At 38.6% G+C, this 27,139-nt stretch overlaps 1 long non-coding RNA gene across 2 annotated transcripts; it reads right to left on the minus strand.

Annotated features, from left to right (window-relative positions):
• Window positions 1-3,758: 3,758 nt before the first annotated feature.
• Window positions 3,759-27,003, minus strand: LOC111539632. Of its 2 annotated transcripts, none has more exons than XR_002730736.2 (3): window positions 26,055-27,003; window positions 12,002-12,046; window positions 3,759-4,064 (listed from the first exon to the last, which is right to left on the minus strand). It is a non-coding gene; the product is annotated as an uncharacterized LOC111539632 (long non-coding RNA). The 2 variants fall into 2 exon arrangements; XR_002730737.2 differs by having other exon boundaries at window positions 26,044-27,003.
• Between the last annotated feature and the right edge of the window lie 136 nt (window positions 27,004-27,139).

The raw sequence follows: 27,139 nt of genomic DNA on the forward strand, positions 1-27,139 counted from the left end.
TAATGAGATATCTTGGGCATGGGACCCAAATCTAAGCATGAAATTCATTTATGCTTCATTTATACATTATATACATAGAATGAAGGTAATTTAATACAATATTTTATTTTATTTTTATTTTTTTGAAATTAAGTCTCACTCTATCACCCAGGCTGAAGTGCAGTGGTGCCATCTCAGCTCACTGCAACCTCTGCCTCCTGGACTCAAACAATTCTCCCATCTCAGCCTCTCGAGTGGGTGTGACTACACATAGACACCATCATGCCCAGCTGATTTTTTGTATTTTTAGTAGAGACAGGGTTTCTCCATGTTGGCCAGGCTGGTCTTAAACTCCTGACCTCAGGTGATCTGCTTGCCTTGGCTTCCCAAAGTGCTGGGATTACAGGTGAGAGCCACTGTGCCTGGCCTAACACAATATTTTAAATAATTTTGTTCATGAAACAAAGTTGGGTACACTGAACCATCAGAAAGCAAAGGTGCCCCTCTCGCAGCCACCCATGTGGATGGTCTGTAGTGGTTTGGCATCACCGTCATTCCTGACTCTGAATTCATATGCTACCAATAAACAATCATTTTCTTACGCTTATTCACACATGAGTACCTAATAGAAAAAAAAAGACATATCATTAATACTGAAAATGATATGACATATCACTAATGGCGAAAAAATAATGTGCGTAGGGTAACAAAACAGCACAGCAGCACCACCAGGATACTTGGATCAGCTGTTCAACAACAGCATGAAAAAGAGCGGCAGGCTTTCAATCTCAACCCACCATGCTATGTTTTGACTAAAAGGTAACTGTATACTGTATTTTATTTTTTTAGGTGAGAAGGAACATTAGAAGCAGTCAAGAGACCAGCAAGTGGGTCCTCTAGGGATGAGGAGGCATTCTGAATAGACTGGGTTGTACTCCTATGTTCTGACTGCAATCCATCCATGGAATCAAGTGTGCAATTTTCCATTTGTGGTGTCATGTCAGCACTCCAAAAGTTTCAGATTTTGGAGCACTTCGAATTTCAGATTAGTAATGCTCAACCTGCATTATTATGAATAAAGTGGAACATTGCATAATTAAAATGTGTAACACATTAAAGATGTAACAATCCTAAATGTGTGTGCACCTAACAATAGGGCTTCAAAATACATGAAACAAAAGCTAAAAGAACTAAAGGAAAAATAAAGAAATCTGCATTTATACATGCAGACATCAACACTTCTTAGAAATCAATAGAAGAATTTAATTACAAATTAGTAGGATATACAAGAACATTACTATCAATTAAGTTGACCATATTAGCTTTTTAAAAATAATATTTTACCCAACATCAACAGATTACACAATCTTTCCAAATGTACATGGGACATTAACCAAGATAGACCATACTCTGGACCATAAAAGAAATATGAACAAGTTTAAAGAATTAAAAGCATACACAGAATAGGCAATTTCATAGAGACAGAAAATAGACTAGTGGTTACACGAGGTTGGGGGAAATGGTATGCTATCGTTTGACGAGTGCAGAGCCTCTGTTGATGATGAAAATGTTCTGGAAATAGTTATAATGGTTACACAACATTGTAAATGTGCTTAATGCCACTGAGTTGTGAACTTGAAAATCACAAATTTTATATCATGGTTATTAAAAAAAAATCCACTGAGGAAAAAAATCCATATACATAATCTATTATCGCACCAGAACAGGATTAAACAAGAAAACAATAGGACGATATCAGGAAAATCCTCAAATATTCTGAAATCTAACCACATACTTCTAAATAAACCATGTGCCAAAGAGAAATTTCAAGGAAATTAGAAAATATTTTGAATCGAATAAAAATAAAAACAAATAAAATAAACAGAAACACATTTAAAAAATCAAAATTTGTGGACTGCAGCCAACACTTAAAGGAAAACTTACAAAACAGAATGTATATGTTAGAAAAGAACAAGTGTGTAAAAATAATAGTCTAAGCTTTGAGCTTAAGAATCTAGAAAAAGGATGAAATAAATGCAAGCATGTAGAAAAAATGAAACAATAAAGATAACAGTGGAAATCAATACAATTGAATATAAGGAAATAATAAAACAATGAAACAAAAAGCCGATTCATTGAAAAGACCAGTAAAACGTATAAACCTTTAGCCAAACTGACCAAGAAAAAAGAGAGCAAAGGCAAATTACCAATATTAGGAATGAAAGAGAGGCCATGACTAGAGACGCTACCAACATTATAAGGACAATAGGGGAATATAATTTAAAAATTTATTCTCAGAAATATAATAACTTAGAAGAAAAACACAAATTAACAAAGCTCCTTCAAGAAGAAACGGGTAACCTGAAGAACTTTGTATCTAATTTTAAAAATGAATTTGTAGTTTAAAAGTTTTAACAAAGAAAATTCTAGATTTCCCCAGTGAAGAATTAGGATATTTAAAGATATAACAATTCTACATAAACATAGAAAATAGTAGAAGACAGGACACTTCCTAGCTCACTGTATGAGTCTAGCACTACTGTGACAGTGAAACAAACCAAAGGAAAGGGAAAAGAAAAAAATAAGAGAGAGGGAAAGCCGCACACACACACCCCACAGACGTGAGAGAGAGAGAGAGAGAATATAAACATAGACACCTAAAATCTTCAAAAATGTTGGCAAATTGAATCCAGCAATTTATTAAAATAATAACACTTAATGACAAGTTATTCAAGAAATGGGATAATGTTGGTTTAATATTTAAAATGTATTTAAAAGTCAATGTAATTTACCATATCAACGGAATTTTAAAAATCATATGATCATCTCAATGCATGAAGAAAAAACATTCATACTTTAATTTCTAAAAAGCCCACCAAACCAAGATGGGAACTTCTCCATTTTAATAGAGGGCACATGTAGCTAACATAATGGTAAATGACTGAACGGTTTCTCCTAATATCAAAAACAAAGGAAGGATGTCCACTCTCATTGCTTCTATTCAACACTGTACTGGAAAGCAAAGCCAGTGCATTAAGACAAGAAAAAGAAATAAAATGAATACAGATTAAAAAAATGAATAATTCTGTCTCTATTGGCTGACAACATGATCATCTAAATAAAAAGCTCCAAAGAATATATAAAACACCTACTGGAATGAGTAAGTGAATTTAGGAAAATCACAAGATTTTTTTTCTTTTTTGATTTTATAAACTACAAAACCCATCACTTGTAAAAATCAAAGGATTTAACGTCAACATACAAACACCAATTGTACTTCTATAAACTAAGAACAACTGTTATATATTGAAATTTGAAGATAATACTATATATAAACAATATAAAAATATGAAATATTTGTGTGTAATCTAACAAAATATGTGCTAGAAATTCCAAATTATTGATGTAAGAAATAAAAGAAGGTAGGCTGGGTGTGGTGGCTCATGCCTGTAATTCTAGCACTTTGGGAGGCTGAGGCAGGCAGATCACCTGAGGCCGGGAGTTCGAGACCAGCCTGACCAACATGGAGAAACCCCAACTCTACTAAAAATACAAAATTAGACCGGCATGGTGGTGCATGGCTGTAATCCCAGCTACTTGGGAGGCTGAGGCAGGAGAATCGTTTGAACCTGGGAGTCAGAGGTTGCAGTGAGCCAAGACTGTGCCATTGCACTCCAGCCTAGGCAACAAGAGTGAAACTCTGTCTCAAAAACCAACCAACCAACAAACCAACTAACCAACCAACCAACAAACAAACAGAAATAAAAGAAGACTTAAGTAAATGGAAATTATATGGTGTTAATGGATTAGAAGACTCAATATTATTAAGATGTCAGTTCTTCCCAAATTGATTTATAGATTTAATGTAATCTCAATAAAAATCCCACTAGAGTATTTTGTAGAAATTAGCAGGTTGGTTTTACCATTTACATGGCTGGGTGTGGTGCACACAGTAGTTTCAGCTACTCAGGAGGCTGAGGCAGGAGGATTGCTGAGCACAGGTGTTTGAGGCTGTAATGCACTGTGATCGTGCCTGTGAATAGCCACTGAACTTCAGGCTAGGCAACATGGCAAGACTCCCATCTCTAAAAATAAATAAAATTTAATTTAAAAATAAGACAAAATAATAAATAGAGTGTACATGGATAAGCGAAGGACCTATAATAGCCAAAACAATTCTGAAAAATACAAACAAAGCTGCAGCAGTCACAGTTCTTGATTTCAAGGCTTTTATAAACCTAGAGTAATGAAGACAGCATAGTATTGGTAAAAGACAAACATATAGATCAGTTGAATAGAATAGAGAGTCCAGAAATAGACTCACACAAAATTGCTCAATTGATTTTCAATAAACTTGCCAAAGAAATTAAATGGTGAAAGGACAGTTTTTAGCAACTGGCAATCCAATAATTTGAGATCCATATGCAAAAACTAAATGGAATTATATTTCTGTTGTTGATTTTTTTTTCTTTTTTTTAATTATTATCATACTTTAAGTTCTAGGGTACATGTGCATACTGTGCAGGTTTGTTACATATGTATACTTGTGCCATGTTGGTGTGCTGCACCTCTGTTGTTGATTTCTAACATAATTTTATTATGGTCAGTTAAAATGGTTTGTGTGGTTTCAAATTATGTAAATTTCTTAAGATTTGTTTTTGTCCTTCATGTATTTTGAAACCTTCTTATTAGATGTGTACCCATTTAGGATTATGTCTTCTCCAAATTCCTTTTGATTATTTTTTGCATGGTATATCTTTTTCTACCTTTTTACTATTTACCTATTTAAGTCTTTATAATTAAACTGCCTTTCCTGAGGACAGCACATAGGTTTTTTAAGCCAATATAGTAACTTTTATCTCTTAGTTGCCATGTTTAGATCATTTATATTTAATGTAATTATTGGAATGTTTAGATTTAGTTATATCATTATATTATGTATTTTTTGTTTGTCCTGTCTGCTTTTTTGTTTCCCTGTTTTCCCTTTCCCTTTCTGCCTTCCTATTGGAATGTTTGGATAGGTTTAGTATTCTATTCTATTTTACATATTGCTTTTTGGTTCTCTCTCACTCTCACTCTTTCTAGTTCTAGAGCAGGGTTTCTCACTCTTAACACTAACGATATTTTGAAACAGATAATTCTTTGTTTTGGACTAGATAAATCTTTGTTCTGCATTGTGCAATGTAAAATGTTTAGTAACATTTCTGACCTCTACCCACTAGATGACAGTCACACACCTTTCTCCAGTTATGGCAATCAAAAATGTCCTCTCGACCCCAATTAAGAATGACTGCTCTAAGTAGTACAATAGAAATACTTAACATTTGTGGGTCTACTTAGAGTCATGTTTTACTGTTTAAGTAATATGCAGATGCCTTACAACCATAAAGGTCCTTTAACTTCCTTCCTTTATGTTATAGTTGTCATATATATTAAATCTACAGAAGCATTAAAAACCCCATAGGACAATGTTAAATTTTTCTTTCAAAATTTTTTTTTCTTTCAACAATTATGCATATTTTAGGCTGGGCGCGGTGGCTCACGTCTGTAATCCCAGCACTTTGGGAGGGTAAGGCGGGTGCAACTCGAGGTCAGGGGATTGAGACATCCTGGCCAACATGGTGAAACCACGTCTCTACTAATAAGACAAAATTAGCCAGGCATGGTGGCGTGTGCCTGTAATCCCAGCTACTTGGGAGGCTGCGGCAGGAGAATAGCTTGAACCATGGAGTTGGAGGTTGCAGTGAGCCAAGATTGCGCCACTAGGCTCCAGCCTGGGCGACAAGAGTGAGACTCCGTCTCAAACAACAATAACAACAAAAAACAACAACAAAAAACAACTATACATATTGTAAAGAACTAAAAAGGAAGAAAAAAGCAAACAATCTTTTAGATTTATCCAGCTATTTACTATTTTTGCTGTTTTTCATTCATTCCTAAAGTTCCAGGTTTCACCTAGGATTATTTTGCTTCAGTCTGAAGAAATTCCTTGTACATTTCTTTGAGTTAGCTATGAGTTTTCTTAGTTTTCCTTCATCTGAGAATATCTTTGTTTCTCCTTCATGCCTGAGGATATGTTTGCTGGATATAGAATGCTGGCTCGACAGTTTTGTCATAATTTTATAGATGTTGTTGTCTGGCCTCCGTGGTTTCTGATGAGAAGTCCAACATCATTGTTCTCTTATATATAATGTGTCATTTTTCCTTAGCTGCTTTTAAGATTTTTTTCATTACATTTAGTGTTTAGTAACTTCATTATAATGTGTTTGTGCTTTTCTCTGAGTTTATTATATTTTGGGTTTGCTGAACTTCTTAAATCTGCAAATTGATGTCTTTTTCTCCAAGTTTGGGAAATTTTCAGCCATTATCTTCAAATGTTTTTTCCATACCAGTATCTTTATAGGACTCCAGTGTTATCAGTGTTAGACTTTTGATATAGTCCCATGAGTCTCTGAAGTTCTATTCAGTTTTTTTTCCAATCTTTTTCTCTTTGTTCTTCAAATTGGATGACTTCTATTAATCTATCTTTAGGAGGCCGGGCGTGGTGGCTCCAGCCTGTAATCCCAGCACTTTGGGAGGCCGAGACAGGCGGATCACGAGGTCAGGAGATCGAGACCATCCTGGCTAACACGGTGAAACCCTGTCTCTACTAAAAAATATAAAAATCTAGCAGGGCGAGGTGGCGGGAGCCTGTAGTCCCAGCTACTGGGGAGGCTGAGGCAGGAGAATGGCGGGAACCTGGGAGGCGGAGCTTGCAGTAAGCTGAGATCCGGGCCACTGCACTCCAGCCCCAGGGACAGAGCAAGACTCCGTCTCAAAAAAAAAAAAAAAAATCTGTCTTTAGGTTCACTTACTCTTTTCTCTGTCATCTTCATTCTGCTATTGAACCCATCCAATAAACTTTATTTTACTTATGTATTTACTTTGAGACAGGGTCCACTCTGTCACCCAGGCTAGAATGCAGTGGCACAATCTTGGCTCACTGCAGCCTCCACCTCCCAGGCTCAAGTGATCTTCCCACCTCAGCCACCTGAGTAGCTGGCACTCCAGTTACGTGTCACTATGCCCAGCTAATTTTTTGTATTTTTGGTAGAGACCATGTTGCCCAGGCTGGTCTTGAACTCCTGACCTCAAGTGATACGCCTGCCTCAGCCTCCCTAAGAGCTGGGATTACAGGTGTGAGCCACCGTACCCGGCCCCATCCAGTAAATTTTAAATTTCAGATATTGTATGCTTCAATACTAAATTTTCTATTTTCTTTTAAAATGATCTTTCCACTTACTTAACATGTGTTTTCCTTTACCTCATGGAACTTATAGTATCTATTTTAAAGTCTTTATCTGATAATGTTACCAGGTGTGTCATCTTGGGCTTGGCCTTTGTTAATTGTCTGTCCTCTTAAGTACTGGTCAGGGCTGGGGTTGGTGGCTCACACCTGTAATCCCAGCACTTTGGGAGGCCAAGGCGGGTGGATCACGAGGTCAGGAGATCCAGACCATCCTGGCTAACACAGTGAAACCCCGTCTCTACTAAAAATACAAAAAATTAGCCTGGCATGGTGGCGGGCGCCTGTAGTCCCAGCTACTTGGGAGGCTGAGGCAGGAGAATGGCGTGAACCCGGGAGGCGGAGCATGCAGTGAGCTGAGATGGTGCCACTGCACTCCGGACTGGGCAACAGAGCCAGACTCCATCTCGGGAAAAAAAAAAAAAAAAAAAAAGAACTGGTCACATTTTTCCGGTTCTTTGTTGAGTAATTTTGAATTGTATTCTGGACTTTTTGAATATTAAATTGTGTGGATATGAGTCCTATCAAAATCCTCTAAGGGATGTTGTTATTACTTTATGTTATCATTTTAGCAGGCAATCACTCCAGTTAGCTTCAGACTGCAAGTTTTAAAAATCACTTTCTGTGGGCAGTGTTCCCATCTCAGTTCAGTTTTCAAAATGCAGTGAATGCTGCTTTGGGTCTGTTCAACACACATACTTCTAAGAAGTTAGTCTGAAACTTGCGTGGTGCTTTACATATTAGTTCAATTCTCAAAGCTGTGCTATGTTGTCTTAGGTCTCGTCCCATGCATATGCACCTCAAAGATAAACATGGATTTGTGTGGTTTCTTACATATTATTAAGACATTCTGTTCTCCGGTACACTTCTCTCCAGGATTCCTTCCACACTCTGTCCATGGAGGTCCCTTTCCCCAGTTCTTCTGTGCAGAAAGATAAGGTTTCTTTTAAGAGTTTTAATTGCCTGGATCACTGCTACTAAGAAGTTCTGCACTTGAGGCCTGCCCTTGGGGCACAGCCACAGGAGAAAAGAAGGAAAAATGAAAAATCATTGTCATACGTGTTGCTTCTTCAAGTTTTGACTCCACATCACTATTTGCCTGTTTCATTTACTTTCAAGAGTCGTCAGATTTTTTTTTTTTTTAATTTTGTCCTGAGTTTTTAGTTATAATCAGCAGGAGATATAGGTCATAGTGGATGTGCTCCATTTTGATCCGAATAGGAAGTCACATCCTGATATTCGATGTAAGAAAAAATTTTGGCAGAGCATGATGGTTCATGCCTGTAATCCCAGCACTTTGGAAGGCTGGGGCACGCGGATTGCCTGAGCTCAGGAGCTCAACACCAGCCTGGGCAATAGGATGAAACCCCATCTCTACAGAGAAAAAAAAAAATCATTAGCCGGGTATGGTGGTGTCCGCCTATGGTTGCTTGGGAGGCTGAGGTGGGAGGATGGTTTGAGCCCAGGAGGTGGAGGTTGCAGTGAGTTGAGATTGCACCACTGCTCTCCAGCCTGGGTGACAAAGTCAGACCCTGTTTCAAAAAAGAAAATGAAAAAAAAAATTTTTTTGAGGATATTTGTAAGGATGTATGAAACTCATATAATGGAAGGATGAAGTCTTGGAGATCACATAGGTCAGTGGAACTCCCTCAGTAGTTGCCTAGGGTAAGAAGAGGGTAAGAGTGCTAAGTATAGACAATATTCATCAAGTGTATTCTTAAAATAACTGACCGAAGTCAGAACTCAAGTATTCCAGTTATGTTGAGATCTTGATGTCTTTTCTCATACTCTTCTTTAGTGGGTAGCCTTGCACAAACACCCTCCAATGATGTCTAGATCACTGTTTAGACATTTTGCTCCTCAAAGCTCTAGGCATTCCACGGAGCAGTTTCAGGGCCAAAACCAGTGGTGTGTGGGTGGACTTGTGTTATTAGCGCCTGCTTTAATTAGAGCAGCCCACTTTGATCTCTTTTTCATATTGGACTGCAAGATGTCATAACATGATTTACAGTGGTAAACAAAACATGACAGAAAATATCATAGAAAATCACCAGTTTACAGTAAAGAGCCTGGGATTGGATTGATCAGCAGTAGCAGTATATGATGTTGCTTTCCAGTTCTTCTCTGATGCTTGTAAAACAGCTGACACACTAGATAGGAAGTAATGATGACTCTTCAGGGATTGCCTGGGACACTAGGGAAGGTTTAGAGCAGACAACATGTTTCTGTTCCCTTGCATTTAAAGCACTTGTCTGTATGCTGGAAAATGCAAAATTAGCTGTCATTGGCTTCTGTGCTTCACTCCCTTACTACCAGAGTAAACCAGTTCTGCTTGATGACCTAAAGCTATCAAACAAAGATGAGACTAATTTTATCTTTTTGGAGAATATTTGCTTTTTATAAGAGACTCCTGAGAATGGTAAATTCTTTACAACACAAAGAAATTGAATACTTGCATTTAAGGTATCAGGTTAGTGGGAGAAGAGACTCTTCCTTGATTACCTTACAACACACAGGTTATATAAAGTAACTTAAACAATCTTGGACCCATCTGTTAGGGCTAGGGTGGTGGCTGAGTATTAATTACACCTAATGGTTCTCCCAAGCTTCCAATAAATACTCATAAAGTAGTATCAAAAAATGAAAATGCACGACACACAACAACCTGTGAAACAAAAGATAAAAGTCAAACATAGAGGAGAATCCTAGAAGTATTTCTATTATTAAACTCTTAGTAGAGTCAAATTAAGAAACAGAAGTGCATAGCGATGCACACAGCACCTTTTTTTTTTCTTTTCTGAGACAGAGTCTTGCTGTGTTACCCAGGTTGAAGTGCAGTGGCATAATCATAGCTCACCGCAGTCTTGACCTCCCAGGTTCAAGTGATCCTCCCATCTCAGCCTGCTGAGTAGCTGGGACCACAGGCATGCGCCAGTGCACCCAGCTAGTTTTGTTTTGTTTTGTTTGTTTTTTTGTCTTTTTTGTAAACAAAGGGTTTTGCCACGTTGCCCAGGCTCGATCTCCTGGGCTTAAGCAATCCACCCACCTTGGCCTCCCAAAGTGTTGGGATTACAGGCATGATCCACCTTGCCTGGCCTCATATAGCATCTTTTGAATTAGGAAAACACAGCTGGAAAATAGGTAAAAAGAATTCTCTTTTATATCTCCCCTCACTTCCCCTGAGTGCCCGTAATTTGGGAACACAGAGTTTCGTTAATGAGAAGACTAGGCAGCCATGGCTTTCATCGTGTGAAAACTGATTTCTGAATGGTCAGAGTGTCCCATCCCGTCATTAACAGCACCTTTTAGCCAATTCAGGTTCTACAATTCTCAGTGCATAATAGGCTAGGATAAAGAGAATGGAGATCTTGGGATACGAAGTCCTCTCAAATGGAGATCTTGGGATACTATCCACCTTGAATATGACTTTCAGGTGGGGTAAAGGTAGAGGAACCATAAAGGTGGTACAATCTGGGGAAGAGTTAGAGTTTTCATTCACCACTCAATGGCATTAAAGGATAAATACGCTTAAACTTCTACGCTGCTCTAGGTTAAACATCTTCTTCCTAATATAGAATTAGGAAGAGACTATTTCATTCCAAAAAACGACACAAGATAAATGCTCATTAAGCAATAAAAACTGGCTTTGCATGTCAAATCACGAAGTATTAGAGAAGCGTCCATCAGTACCTAAGTTGTTATTTTTTTTTTTTGTTTTTTTGAGACAGAGTCTTGCTATGTCACCCAGGCTTCAGTGAAGTTGCACAATCTCAGCTCACTGCAACCTCCGCCTGCTGTGTTCAAGTGATTCTCACGCCTCAGCCTCTCGAGTAGCTGGGACTACAGGTGTGCACCACAGCACCCAGCTAATTTTTTTTTTTTTTTTTTAATAGAGATGAGGTTTTGCCATTTGCCGAGGCTGGTCTCAAACTCCTGAGTTCAGGCAATCCACCTGCCTCAGCCTCCCAAAGTGCTAGGATTACAGGCATCGGCCACTGCACTTGGCCAGTACCTAAGTTAGATGTACTAAATAGCAAAACTCTGTACCTTATCTGTTTCCAAACTCTGGGCCTAGATATTTTCCCTCCAATTCAAAGACGAGAAAATAAGGGAAAAATAGTGGAGGCTAAGGAAAAGAGATCTATAGTATAAGACAGATCTCCTAAGAACTCAGAAAAGTCTTCATCTAATACTGATTTTCTACAGGCAGAGGAAGAAATTTTAGAAAGATTGTTTATTTTAAAACAAAACCTGTATGTCCACTGACAGGTGAATGGGTACACAAAATGTACTATATACATATAATGGAATATTATTCAGCCTTTAAAAAGGAATGAAATTCTTTTATATGCTGCATTGTAGGTGAAACATTAAGACACTACGCTAAGTGAAATAAGCCAGACAGAAAAGGACATATATTATATGATTGCACTTATATGAGCCGCCTAAAATAGTTATATTCATAGATAGAAAGTAGAATAGTGGTTGTTAAGGGTTGCGGGGAGAGAAGAATTGGGGAGTTAACAGGAATAGAGCTTCACTTTGGAAAAGTTCTGGAGATGAATGGTGATGATGGTTGTACAACAATGTAAATGTATTTAATGCCACTTAATTGTACACTGAAAAATGGTGAAAATAGTATATTTTATGTCAAGTACATTTTACCACAATAAAAAATGCAAAAAAAAAAAAAAAAAAACTATGAAAAACCAAAGAAGTCACAAAAAAAGTACATACCGTATTATTCCATTTCCATGAAGTTCAAAACCAGGTAGAACGAATCTATGGTGATAGAAATGAGAACATTGATTACTTTTGGTGGGTAAGGTTTGTGGGAAGGGAAAGTGAGGAAATATTTGGGAGTATTGAAAGTGTCCTATGTCTTGACTTGGGTACTGTTCACACAGGTGTATACATATGTAAAAGTCCATTGAGTTGAACACTCAATATGTATGTTTTACTAAATATACATTATATTTATATATATATTATATGTAAATGTATTATATATAGTATATAACAGATATTATATCTAATTATATATATTACAGCTGCACCTATGAAATACAAACAGGCTATTAAAAAGAGAGAGCAGTCTAGGCCAGGTACAGTGGCTCATGCCTGTAATCCCAGCACTTTGGGAGGCTGAGGCTAGTGGATCACAAGGTCAGCAGATTGAGACCATCCTGGCGAACATGGTGAAACCCTGTCTCTACTAAAAATACAAAAATTAGCCACGCACGGTGGTGTGCGCTTGTAGTCCCAGCTACTCAGGAGGCTGAGGCAGGAAAAGTGCTTGAACTCAGGAGACGGAGGTTGCAGTGAGCCCAGATTGCACCACTGCACTCCAATCTGGGTGACACAGCGAGACTCTGTTCTCAAAAAAAACAAAGAAAAAAAAGAGAGAGAGAGAGCAGTCTAAAATGAGATGAAAACAGATTGAGATTAAAAACAAAAAACAAAAACAAACAAACAAAAAAACAGGCTAGAAAAGCCTTCAAGGAAATCAAAATTTTAAAAGGCAGTAATTATTTGAGAGGCTGTGGCATGAGGATCACTTGAGGTCAGGAATTTGAGACCAGTCTGGGCAACATAGCAAGATCTTACAAAATTTTTTAAAAAATAAAAAAAATTAGCCAGGGATGGTGATGCGTGACTGTAATCCCTGCTACTCCAGAGGTTGAGTGGGAAGATTGTTAGAGCCCAGGAATTTGAGGCTGCAGTGAGCTATCATCACATCACTGCACTCCAATCTGGATGATAACATGAGACTCTGTCTCTAAAAAAATTTTTTTTAATAAAAATCAAAATGCAGTAACTCAATAACATCCATTTTGGGAACAGTTTATAGCAGAATTGCAGATCAAATCATGAAGTACAAGAGTTTACCAATAGGTAAAAATAATTTCTCAGTGCAGAAAATTAAATTCATGTTTCAGAAGACAAACTTGGAAGTCTTCCCAGAATGCAGAAGAAAAGAAAGAAAGAAAAATAAAAACAGATAAGGAGGACAGAGATAAGACCCTAAGTATTGATAATTGATGTTCCAAAAGAAGAAAATGAAATAAATGGAGCATTATCAATAAACTAATATATGAGAAAAACATTTTACTGAGGAGAAAAAAGAACCAAGTCAAAGAGTTCTCTCTTTCAGAAAAACATTATAAGAGATCCACTTCTGGGATTATACCAGTGAAGTTTTTGAATTTCAGAAATACACAAAGAATCTTACAAGAGCTAAGTTGGAAAATGTTGCCTATAAAGTAGCAAAGCACAGATTGCTTTTTAACTTTTTCTCAGTGGCACTAAGTCTAAAAAAGAAAATGGAGCAAATGTAATGAATTTTTAGAAAACTGTATCTACCCATGTTGTCACTGATGTGAAGACAATAGGCATTCTTACCTATGCAAGATTTCACCTAAGTATTATTCATTTTAAAATTATTTAAAGTTTTACTTTAGGTTACCCAAAATGAGTCAAAATTAAGATTCAAGAAAGCAGATTCTCTAGGACTAGAAATAAACATGGGAATTAAACATACAGAAAGAAATGTAAACATTAATCATAGTTTAGCTTGAAACCCCGTCTCTACTAAAAAAAAAATACAAAAAACTAGCCGGGCGAGGTGGCGGGCGCCTGTAGTCCCAGCTACTCCGGAGGCTGAGGCAGGAGAATGGCATAAACCCGGGAGGCAGAGCTTGCAGTGAGCTGAGATCTGGCCACTGCACTCCAGCCTGGGCCACAGAGCAAGACTCCGTTTCAAAAAAAAAAAAAAAAAAAAAAATCATAGTTTAGCTACAAATTTGAATTAATATTGTAAAACTTGGAAAAAAAGGTTATAGTGTTTTTAAAAAAGAAGAGAGAAAGATAAAGTTTGAGGCAGCAAATGTGCAAAGTTTCTCATCCAAATAGAAAGTTACAAAAGATATAGTTTTATTTTTAAATTTATGATCAGAGACATGTATGGTCAACACTGCTTATGTTTCAAGGTAATTATTAGCATGCTAACAAGAATGTTTTAATCCAAAATCCAAATCATTGCAGAAGCAAGAGGAAAATAAGGTCAATGTTACATAGCAAATTATAGAAAGCAAAAACAATGATTAAGAAGAAATTTTTTAAAAAAGAAAGAAGGAGGGCAGGAATAGTGACTCATGCCCTTAATCCCAGCACTTCGGGAGGCCAAGGTGGGAGGATCGCTTGAGCCTAGGAGTTCAAGACCAGCTTGGGCAACAAAGTGAGACTTCCCTGACCCCACCCTACCTGCTCTATAAAAAAATGGAAAAAAATTAGCCCAGTGTGGTGGCAAGTGCCTGTAATCCCAGCTACTCTTGAGGCTGAGGCAAGAGGATTGCTTGAGTGCAGAAGTTCTAGACTAGCCTGGGCAACAAAGCATGTTCTTCGTCTTTTCAAGCCTAAATGGTTTTCATCTTTTCAAATACGTCTACTTTATTATTTTCCCCATGTCCTTAAAATCAATTTGTTCTACTTTTCTCTACATATAAACCAAATACAACAACTTCAACATCATACACATACAGTGAATTTAACAGAGATCAAGAAGTGTGTCTTGTTCCAATCCATATTCTGAAAATTTTATACTATCCTTATTCAAACAATTAGTATATGTATATGATCACACAAATTTAAAAGATACAATGGGGTATACAATGAAAAGTATTATTATAATTCTTCCTCCACTAATTGTATAATTTTTTAGACTTAAAAACTTTATACCATGATGAAAGATGAAAAAACATCTTTCATAAATGGACGGCAACCATAAAAATAAATAAAGCCTCCATAAGCCACTTAGTTCCTTTCACAAAAGGAAATGGGTATTCAGTTTCTTTTATTCTCCCCATAGGTACACAATCATATCCATATATACATATATTTGTTAGACAGGGTTTCACTCTGTTGCCCAGGCTGGAATGCAGTGGGGCGATGATAGCTTGCTGCAACTTCAAACTCCTGGGCTGAAGTGATCCTCCCGAAGAGTAGCTGGGACTACAGGGTCCAGCCACCCCACTCAGCATAGTTTTAACTGCAGTGATAACATTATTCTATGTCAATTATCTCTGTAGTCTAATTACTGCCAGAAGAAAGTTTGAGTTTGGTGTACTAGCATATATTTTTAACACTTTCCTAACACTTCCTAATGTCTTTTTTCCCCCCACTGAGCAGTTGGCATTAGGCTCAGTGCCTTTTTTTTTTTTCGAGACAGGGTCTTACTCTGTTGCTCAGGCTCAAGTGCAGTGGTGCAACCATAGCTCACTGCAGTCTTGACTTCCCAGGCTTAGGTGATCCTCCTACCTCAGCCTCCCAAGTAGCGGGGCTACAGATGCTTGCCACCACGCCTTGCTAATTTTTTATATTTTTTATAGAGATGGGGTTTTGCCATGTTGCCCAGGCTGGTCTCAAACTCCTGGCCTCAAGTGATCTGCCCACCAGGGTCTCCCAAAGTGCTGTGATTACAGGCATGAGCCACGGCACTCAACCAAGCTCAGAGCCTTAAGCAAAGAACAGTAATAGAATGTTACAACATTGTTTTGTGTTATTTTATTTATTTTTATGGTTGCCTTCCATTTATAGAAAATGATTATGTTTTTCCATCTTCTATAATGGTGTAAAGCTTCCTTTTTAGTGGAATTTAAATCTAAAAAAATTACACAGTTGAAGAAAAACGTTAAGTAAATAAAATCATATGTTGTAGTAGATATGATGTTAGTATTTAACTGATGTCCATACATCAGTGAATAGAGAGACACGGTCTTAACATGATAGCGAGTATTTATTTTAAATCAAAACTTAACATGTGCTTAAATATGAGTTGTTTCTGAGGAAAACTGACAAAAGACAAGGATATCTGTTGTCTGTCTCTACTGCTACAGTTAAAGATCTGAGACCTGAAATAGATGTGAGGTATGATTACTGGTAAGAAAGAAACCAAACCAAATGTCTAAACATTATTTAGACATACATGATATTTTGTCAAATTTAAGATTTTCTTTTTCACATTGTAGACTCTCTGAAATTGAGATACATTTCAAAAATGATAGCTTGTTAGTGTCCTTTCCTTTGGTGGTATGTAAAATAATTATATATCTTATAATTGATATTGTTTTACATTAAAATATGATAGTTATCAATAAATCTTTAAAAATTTCAAAACGGGAAAATTTTATAGACACAATCAGTTCAATAAAATGGCTGGGTAAGAGATGCTAAATATATCATAATCAATAATCATGAAATAATCAAAACAAAAGTCCTATTCAGAATGACAACAAAATTTTTAGAATATCCAGAAATAATCTCAGCAAAAAATCTGTGTGGCCCAGGTGATAACATCTATAACATTTTGTTAATAAATATTTTTAAACATTTTTGGGCTGGGTGTGGTGGCTCATGCCTGTAGTCCTAGCACTTCGGGAAACTGAGGCAGGCAGATCGCTTGAGCCCAGGAATTTGAGACCAGCCTGAGTAACATAACAAAATTCTGTCTCTACAAAAGAATACAAAAATTAGCTGGGCATGGTGGCAGGCACACGTGGTCCTAGCTGCTCAGGAGGCTGAAGTAGGAGGATCACTGGAGCCCAGGAAGTCAAAGCTGTGGCAAACAGTGATTGTACCACTGCACTACAGCCTGGGTGACAGAGTGAGACCCTGTCTGAAATAAATATAATTTTTTTGAATAAAAGTTACCAATTACCGATTGGGAAGATGGAATAGCATAAACATTTCTTTTCAAATTAAATTATAATTTAAAATATTTTCAGTTAAAATGGCAGTGGAATGGGGGTATAGTGAGGAAGAACTTGAAAAGTTATTCTAAAAATCATATGTAAGAATAACAAGTTAAAATAACTTTTTAAAGAAGAAGACTAGATTTTCTGGGCTATCCAAACACACCATGTGACTATAGTTATATTACTAAACTAGTAGAATAAACATATTTACAATGAAATAGAAGAGAGCAGGAATATAGTTACACATAATTCATCCTTGTTAATGAAAGTATAATGAATCATTAAGACAAGCTTATTTAATAGATGGTGTTAATAGAGTTGTTCAGCAATTTGAAAAAGTACAACAGATTCTTACCCTATTCAATACATCAAAATATATTCACTTAAAATTAAAAACAAAATATGGAAAACCAAGCCATAGTGGGAGAGTGGGGGGACAAAAGTAAATAGAAATACAAATATATTAAGCCTAAGGAAAGTGGAAGGACTTTGGAAAGTGGAAGGATTTTTTTTTCTTTTTCTTTTCTTTTTTTTTTTTTTTTTTTGAGACGCAGTCTTGCTCTGTCGCCAGGCTGGAGTGCAGGGGCGGCAATATCGGCTCACTGCAAGCTCTGTCTCCCTGGTTCAAGCGATTCTCCTGCCTCAGCCTCCCGAGTAGCTGGGACTACAGGGATGTGCCACCGCGCCCGGTTAATTTTTTGTATTTTTAGTAGAGACGGGGTTCACCATGTTAGTCAGGCTTGTCTCAAACTCCCAACCTCAGGTGATCCGCCTGCCTCGGCCTCCCAAAGTGCCGGGATTACAGGCGTGAGCCTCTGCGCCCGGCCGGAAAGTGGAAGGACTTTCTAAACATAAAAATAGCAAAAGAACTGCTCGCTTGGGCACATACACTATAATCGAACGATACAGAGATTAGCATGGCTGCTGTGCAAGAATGACACAAATTAAATTGTTTAAAAAAGTAAACATTTTGGTTGTCAAAAATATACTCAGAATTTAAAAATAAATAAAAACATTGGTAAAATGTGCAATTAATAAGATAAAGGTTAGTATTTTGTTTATATTCATACAAATCAACAAGAAAAATTCTAAGTCAATTGATGAATAGGCACAGAATGTAAATTCACGAAAAAAAAAAAAACCAAAACAACTAATTGGCAAACATATGGAACACATATCCAATCTCATAATAATCAGTGATATGCAAATCAATACAACAATGAGCTCAGATATAAATAGTAACACACCCAGTGCTGAGGAAAAAATAATAAAAAGATGCCCAAGCTGGGCGCGGTGGCTCACATCTGTAATCCCAGCACTTTGGGATGCTGAGGCAGGCGGATCACCTGAGCTCTGGAGTTCGAGGCTAGCCTGGCCAACGTGGTGAAACCCCGTCTCTACTAAAAATACAAAAAATTAGCCAGGCGTGGTGGTGCGCCTGTAGTCCCAGCGACTCAGGAGGTGGAGGCACGAGAATCACTTGAACCCGGGAAGTGGAGGTTGCAGTGAGCAGAGATCGTCCACTGCACTCCAGCCTGGGCAAGGGAGTGAGACTCCGTCTCAAAAAAATAAATAAATAAAAATAAATAATAAAAACAAACAAATAAATAAGAAGGCATGCAACTATTAATAGTAGGAGTGTAAACTTGTATTACCAAATTAAACAAACAAAAAAACACTCCCTTTCTTTTGGCCAGAACCGCCATTTTCCAGTAATTCGCCAAAATGACGAACACAAAGGGAAAGAGGAGGAGCACCCAACATATGTTCTCTAGGCCTTTTAGAAAACATAGAGTCGTTCCTTTGGCCATGTATATACGAATCTATAAGAAAGGTGACATTGTAGACATCAAGGGAATGGGTACTGTCCAAAAAGGAATGCCTCACAGGTGTTACCTTGGCAAAACTGGAAGAGTCTACAGTGTTCCCCAGCATGCTGTTGGCATTGTGTTAACAAACAAGGGCAAGATTCTTGCGGAGAGGATTAATGTGCGTATTGAGCACATTAAGCACTCCAAGAGCCCAGATAGCTTCCTGAAACGCATGAAAGAAAATGGGCAGATAAAGAAAGAAGCCAAAGAGAAAGGTACACGGGTTCCGCGGAAGCGCCAGCCTCCTCCACCCAGAGAAGCACACTGTGTGAGAACCAATGGGAAGCAGCCTGAGCTGCTGGAACCTATTCCCTATGAATTCACGGTATAACAGGTGTTCAAAAAAATAAAAGACCTCTGGACTGTAAAAATGTTTATCTTGGTTGAGTAGAAGTGTGGTGTCCTCTCCCCAAAAGAAATATTTAAAGCAAATTTTAATTGTGCCCTAATTCATTATGTAGTGTCTTCACTATTCAAATTTAATGTATTTCTTGCTGAAATATGTGGGGTAGCTTATTGTGCAACAAATTACTAAATTGCTTAGAAAATGGCCAGGTATTATCTATGAAATATTTGTACTACTTTGAAGATAGTCCCTCTAAATCATCAAGGAAGAAATAAAATTATTTACAAAAAAAACCCCCAATTTTATGTACAAAGATGTTTACAGTAGCATTATTTATAGATGAACAGAGTAATGGTTAAGCAGACTATGGTAAATTTCTAGAATGGTGTATTATGCAGGTTTGAAAAGTTACAATTAGAGTATATATAAGACTGTATGCTGTAAAAAAGTATACAATAATTATACATATAGCATATAAAATGAACAAACAATTGCAGAGGGAGAAAAAAGATGAAAAGGGAAACTACAAAAACATCAACAGTGATGGTAATTGGGTGGTGGGAATATGGGTGGTTTTTGTTCTCTGCTTACTTTTCCATATTTTCCAAAATTTTAAAAATAAGCATGAACTATTTTTACAATGAAAAGAAAAACATGAGTATTGCTTTTAAAGTCCTAGCCTATGCCCTAGGGAATGTATGAAGCAGCAAAGACAAGAACACATAAACAAAAACAAATGTATAAATTCGACTAGCAGAGTATTCACACTGCAAATAAAAAGGGGTAAAGTGTATGATATTATCATGGCTATTAAGAAAGAACAGAGAGTGTAAGGGTAACATTTATATAAATATGGGTGGGCATAAGGAATCAGTGTCTCTCTTCCAGTTAGAGAGATTTTTAGGGAGGAGGTTACATTTCAGGAGGTATTTGAATGATAGAAGGGAGGGGAAAACAGTGAAATGTCAGAAACATTTTTCTGTTTCCAAGTGTTTGGTATGGAAGTCCGAAAGGGGACTGAGTTGAGTGATAAAAGTTATGACAAATAAAAAAGAGAAGTAGATACTGAGTGACGAGCCCGTCACTGCCAAAAAAAGGCAATTCACCAGTTTAGGAACCTTAAAGAGGAAGATGTAAGAACCGAAAAAGCGATAGGACAGAAAGTACACTTGGTCTTGGAACTCAGTGGAGTGGTGCTGGGTGGGAGGGGGAAATTTGGATAGGAAGCTGTTACAAAAAAAATGAGAAAGAGTATGTAACCAGCTATGTGTATCTCCTTGATCTGGGCTTCCTTCTCTTATTATGGCCACATACCAACTATCTCAGAAATTCCACAAACATAACAGCCCCTACTCTTAGAATAAATTGTAATATCAGCCATTTGCATGCTCAGGATTGTGAGTATAACAGTAGGGTTCCAAAATGGTAATGGCATAAAGCAGGGAAGTAATTGTTTCACAAAAATCCATTTTCCTCTATTTCTTCATTCTGTTTCTAGGGTCAGTGCAAGTATTTTTGCAGTTGAATGGAATAGCAGCTTCTAAGAAATAAAAAACAGATGTTAGAGGAAGGCATTCCAGGGTGAGTCAGGAGAAGCCTTAAGGGTACTCTGTGCTCACAGCTTGCCCTACACTTTTCCTTGCTGTAATCTTGATAGATACCTGCATCCCCAACTCTGTGTAGGCAGCATCAAGGCCATAGTAGATCTAAAAATGTCAAAATACATTTACTCCCATGCCTGAATGTCCCATGGAAAGAAAAGCTTGACTGATATCAAAAGGAGTACTCTTAGGTAAAGGAACATACTCTCTTGATTCGCTTTTCAAATCTAGGAAAATATATACAGATAAACTACTTATGGGCAAATATTAATCATATAAAACCAACCTGTTAAAACGAAATGAACTTAATTTTTTTCAACTTTCTGTTTACTAAGGTTGTTCAGTATCAAGTGAAGTTACTCCGTATGAAAAAAAAAGGTAGTGCCCTTTGGAAAGTTATATTAAACATAGTAAGTATCATAGTTTCTTGGAAATGTTAGCTAAAGTTTCTATAGAAACTTAGCCACATCACATTGTTAACACGTGTGTGGTATGCATTTTTGAAATAACATGCAATTTATAGCACTGAATTAAAATTGATGTGTGATTGTACCTACATTTTTGGTATGTTTTTGAAATAGAATAAACATGATTACCTTCTAAATTGAGGAAATAGAAAAACATAGGTAGAATGTATTTGTACAAGAATATGATAATTTTGTAATAACTTAAAACACCTGAAATCATTCTTTAATTTGTTTAAAAAGCTTTTACATTTCTTTTGGACAGAGTTTCCACTGAAGTGAAGATTAACATGAGTTAGTCTGTCATTCCTTTACCAAGGGTCTACTGTGGCAGCTTCCTTTTATAGTGGGTAATATAAAGAAGTATAAAAGGCATTCCCAACATATATCTCTCTATATATTTACTTATGATTAATTCTTTTCTGAAATTCAACTGTTTTGTCTTGTATTGCTGTAAAACTATGCCAAAACCGGCGGGGCACGGTGGCTCACGCCTGTAATCCCAGCCCTTTGGGAGGCCGAGATGGGCGGATCACGAGGTCAGGAGATCAAGACCATCCAGGCTTGGATGGTGAAACCCCATCTCTACTAAAAATACAAAAATTAGCCGGGCGTGGGGGCGGGCGCCTGTAGTCCCAGCTACGCGGGAGGCTATGGCAGGAGAATGGCGTGAACCCGGGAGGTGGAGCTTGCAGTGAGTGGAGATTGCGCCACTGCACTCCAGTCTGCCCGACAGGGAGAGACTCCGTCTCAAAAAAAAAAAAAAACAAAACAAAACACTATGCCAAAACCTAGTGTCTCAAAGTACCAACCATTTTATTATTTGCCCACGATTCCGCAGTACGGGCAGAGGGCTTGGAGGGATCAGCTTGTTTCTTATTCCATGTGCCACCAAAGCTTGGGGGCTGCTGGAATGGCCCATAGTCTGGGGTTTCTGTTCTCAAGGTCTGCAGGATTCCTTGGTTGTTTTTCATGTAATCTGTTCATGTGGTTACTTAGCTTGGGTTTCCTCACACCATGGTGATCTCAGTTTAGTCTGACTTCCCAGAGCATAAAACTGTTAGCTGCCAGGCACCCTCAGAGCTTAGGCCTCCTGCTGGCACAGTGCTACTTTTGCTGCACCGAATTGGTTAAAGCAGGTCACAAGACCCCAGCTCAGATTCAATGTGGGAAGGAATGCCACAAGGGTGTCAATATTGGAGACATAGTTCAGTGGGAGCCATCTTTGGAGGCTAGCTAACACATCAATGTTTATTAGAGAAATTCACGAACAAAATACCAAGCCTATTTCCTACCAAATGACCAAAAGCAAAGGAATGCTCAGCTTAATTGTCTTTTACTATACAGAAGTCTACACCCAAATCTTTCTGATGTTTCCATGGTCTCTCCCAAATATGCCTCATTCAAATTCTTTCAGCACTGCAGTCTCTTCATTAGGTTCTAGTATGACTCTCATGTACACTAAATGTTTCCAGATGCCTGAATTCCAAAATTCAGAAAAATTAAGATATAACTAGTTCAGTCTATATATTTACAGAGAATTTTCAACTTTGTAAATTTTTTTTTATAATTTTTTTTTCTTTTTTAGAGACAGGGTCTTGCTATGTCACCCAGGCTGGAGTGCAGTGGGGCTTGGTCCTAGCTCACTGCAGCCTTGAACTTCTGGGCTTAAGCAATCCTCCTGCCTCAGCCTCCCAAGTAGCTGGGACTATAGACACGTACCGCCATGCCTGGTTAATTTTTAGATTTTTTTTGTAGACATGGGGATTTCGCCATGCTGCCCAGTCTGGTTTGTAACTCCTGAGCTCAAGCGAGCCTCCTGTCTTGGCTTCCCAAAGAGCTAGGGTTACAGGCATGAGCCACCACGCTTGGCCAACTTCGTAATTTTTTAATTGCCAATTAAGAACATTAAAAAATGTACCATCTACTATTACTCTTGCTTCTTAAAGGAAAGTATGTTTAATTTTTTAAAAAGTCACAGAATTTCATACTGAAGGACAGCCTTCAGTGTGAAACTGGTTACTTTATGAAAACTTACTACGTATATTGTTCTTATTTTGCTGCAAGTCATGAAAATCCCACCAAGGACTGCCACTGGTTCCTGGGCCCAGTGTTTGGGAATCCCAAGTCCATTCAGTGTTACTGAACATTTTCAAGGCCTTTAAAAACATTTTTTTTTTAAATTTTTTGAGACAGAGTCTGGTTCCATTGCCCAGGCTGAAGTGCAGCGACATGATCTCAGCTCACTACAACCTCTGCCTTCCAGGCTCAAGCAATTCTCCCACCTCAGTCCCCTGGGTAGCTGGGACTACAGATGCCACCATGCCTGGTTAATTTTTGTATTCTTTTGTAGAGATAGGGTTTCACCAGGTTGCCCAGGCGGGTCTCCAATTCTTGAGCTCAAGTAATCTGCCTGCCTTGGCCTCCAAAAGTGCTGGTATTACAGGTGTGAGCCACCGCACCCACCCTTCAAGACCCTTTTCATTCAACCTGCTAAAATCATTTCACATCTTTACCTAGGGACTGTAATCAGATTGATGATATTGCAAATTCTGTAACTCCCTCATTTACATGGAATCATTTAAATCTGTGCTAATGTAAATAATCCAATTGTTAAATACTTGTCACTGTATTAGGACTGGATAGTGTAAACATAGCCAGTAGTTATGAATGGGGGGTTCTGTAGTTAGATTGTCTCTATTCCAATCAGGGTCTGAGCAAGTATTAACAACATATCTCTCTGCACTTCAGTTTCCCCATCTGTGGCATGGTTTTAAATAGATCATGTATAAAGTGTGTGGAGTAGTACCTAGCACATGGTGAGCACTCAGTATGTTTGTTATATTATTATTATATCTGTACATGGCATCAGTATTTTGTATTTACATGTAGGATTTTAACATACTCTACTTTTTTTTTTTGAGACGGAGTCTCGCTCTATCGCCCAGGCTGGAGTGCAGTGGTGCCATCTCTGCTCACTGCAAGTTCCACCTCCTGGGTTCACACCATTCTCCTGCCTCAGCCTCCCGAGTAGCTGGGACTACAGGGGCCCACCACCACGCCCAGCTAATTTCTTGTATTTTTAGTAGAGATGGGGTTTCACCATGTTAGACAGATGGTCTCGATCTCCTGACCTCGCGATACGCCCGCCTCAGGCTCCTAAAGTGCTGGGACTACAGGTGTGAGCCACCGCGCCCGGCCCATACTTTACATTTTAAGGGTGATGTCAAATATCCATAATACTTTGGAAAAGATTAGTCACAATTAGACGACAGAATTTTAAGGTTGGAAGGGAACTTTATTTTGTTTTTATTTATTTATTTTTCTGAGACAGAGTCTCGCTCTGTCACCCAGGCTGGAGTGCAGTGGCGCCATCTCGGCTCACTGCAAACTGCGCCTCCCGGGTTCAAGCAATTCTCCTGCCTCAGCCTTCAGAGAAGCTGGAATCCTCAGCCTCCAGAGAAGCTGGAATTAACAGGTGCCTGCCACCACACCTGGCTAATGGAAGGGAATTTTTAATATCATATGATTCCACCCTATTATAGGTGAGGATCTCTTTATTAAAAAAAGTTGGTCGGGCGCGGTGGCTCACGCCTGTAGTCCCAGCACTTTGGGAGGTCGAGGAGGGTAGATCATGAGGTCAGGAGTTCGAGACCAGTCTGACCAACATGGTGAAACCCTGTTTCTACTGAAAATACAAAAATAGGCCAGGGGTAGTGGCTCATGCCTGTAATCCCAGCACTTCCGGAGGGCAAGGTGGGTGGATCACCTGAGATCGGGAGTTCTAGACCAGCCTGACCAACACGGAGAAACTCCATCTCTACCAAAAATACAAAATTAGCAGGGGGTGGTGGCGCATGCCTGTAATCCCAGCTACGCGGGAGGCAGGAGAATCGCTTGAACCCGGGAGGTGGAGGTTGCGGTGAGCCGAGATCGAGACATTGCACACCAACCTGAGCAACAAGAGTGAAACTCCATCTTAGTACAAAACAAAACACCAAAAATTAGCTGGGCGTGGTGGCACGCGCCTGTAATCCCAGCTACTCCGGAGGCTGAGGCGGGAGAATTGCTTGAACCCGGAGATGGAGGTTGCAGTGAGCTGAGATGGCGCCACTGCACTCCTGCCTGGGCTACAAGAGCAAAACTCCGCCTCGGAGAAAAAAAAAAAGTTAATTCAGAGTCCATCTATCTTATGGCAGAAGATAACTAGTGATGTGTTACAATCATCAGAAGAGCCTTGTAGGTAAGTAAGCTATATGGACTCCACATATATTTCTAGTAGTTCTGCCAGGTTGGTTATCACTTCCACTTATATTTATCAGTGTCACTCATGTATTGTCTTAACTACCTGTATTTTTTCGTATGTGTCTAAATGGAAAGCAACATAATGTTCACCGTTCTCTGAGAACAAAATTCCTAATACCTAAAAATGGTAATAATAATTAAAAAAAGACAAGCAGGGTTTAGGAAATTTATTTTAGGGCAACTGCTAGATTTATTTTAAGCCCTACACTTAAAAATAAATCTAATTCACATGACTTAAAATGCTGGAGCCAAGAAAAGTCACTGCAAAGGCATTTAATGAAATACCTGGTTTGTCTAGTTGTCTTTGCTATGATTTTTGTATAAACCCAGAACGTCCTATCTTGATATATACAGTGGATTTTATATCTAAATATTTCTTGTATTTAATAAATTAAAAATAGAAATAGACTTTTTTTCAAACAATATAAGATTTTCCTAACCTCTGACTCACATCGTAAGGTTGGTGGACTGTTCAGATGCTGTACGATGCTTTTTACCCCGATGCTTTTTGGTTCATCTGTAGCATTTTCCATCATGGCATAAAAGATCCACATTTTCTATTTCTAGTGATCCTTCATTTGATTTCTGAGCAAAAATAAAGTTTGATTAGAAATACATAAAGGTAGATTTCCTGCTGAAACCAGTGAAGAACATAACTTTATCAGCGGGGGTGAGTGACAAATCTTTCACCTTTCCTCACACCACAGTCAGTGAAGCAACGAACTAGGAGAAATGCCTATTATTCTCATGTCCTACGTCAGTTCTGATAAAAATCACACTTACGTTTCACTGAATGTTTTGACATTGAAACGACAGCATTACACGTCCAGGAGAGAACTACAGTGGGGGTGTTAATGAAGTAAGAGAACTAATATGAATGACTTAAAAATATTGATTTTTTCCACGGGATTATTTTCCTTTAAAAAAAATTAAATTGAGCTTGACTGCTATTGACTGTATCTTCCGGAGTCAATATTTTATGGCTCCCCTGACACACACGCCTGGCGTGGGAGGGTTGACCGCTTCGAAGCTTTCCCAGTGAATCGTAAATGGGTTCAAGGCTAGGGCTCCGGAGGGCTATCCATGGACTACCACCGAAAACCAAACGCCAGCGAAAACCAAACGCCACTAAATGCTGGTACCTGCCCACGAAAAGGCTTCCTGCCTAAAAAAGAACGTATCACCCCATCCTAACAGTAACAAGGAGAACAAGCACTCTCTCCTCGTCAGAAGTCTCTGGACTGGCTATAACCCAGAGGAAACAGAGCTGGGCATCTGCCGGGACAGCGACCAGAAGCAGCCAGAGCTCCGCTTCTGTCCGGACCTCCAAAGCGGCTCCAGAGCCCGGCAAGGCTCCTCACAGCCGGCCAAGGCTAGGACCCTACCGGCAGCTGCTAACCCCACGTCGGCTCCTCCCAGCGGTCCGCCTTCTCCGCCCGCCTGCCCGCAAGGCCCCGCCCACCTCACCGCCCCGCCCCGCCCTGCGGAGGCGACAGCGTGCGCGCGCGCGCGCGCGCGGGGTCCCGGCTGGTTCCC

Source organism: Piliocolobus tephrosceles, chromosome 18, assembly GCF_002776525.5.
Source record: "Piliocolobus tephrosceles isolate RC106 chromosome 18, ASM277652v3, whole genome shotgun sequence".
In the NCBI taxonomy this organism is placed as follows: Eukaryota; Metazoa; Chordata; class Mammalia; order Primates; family Cercopithecidae; genus Piliocolobus; species Piliocolobus tephrosceles.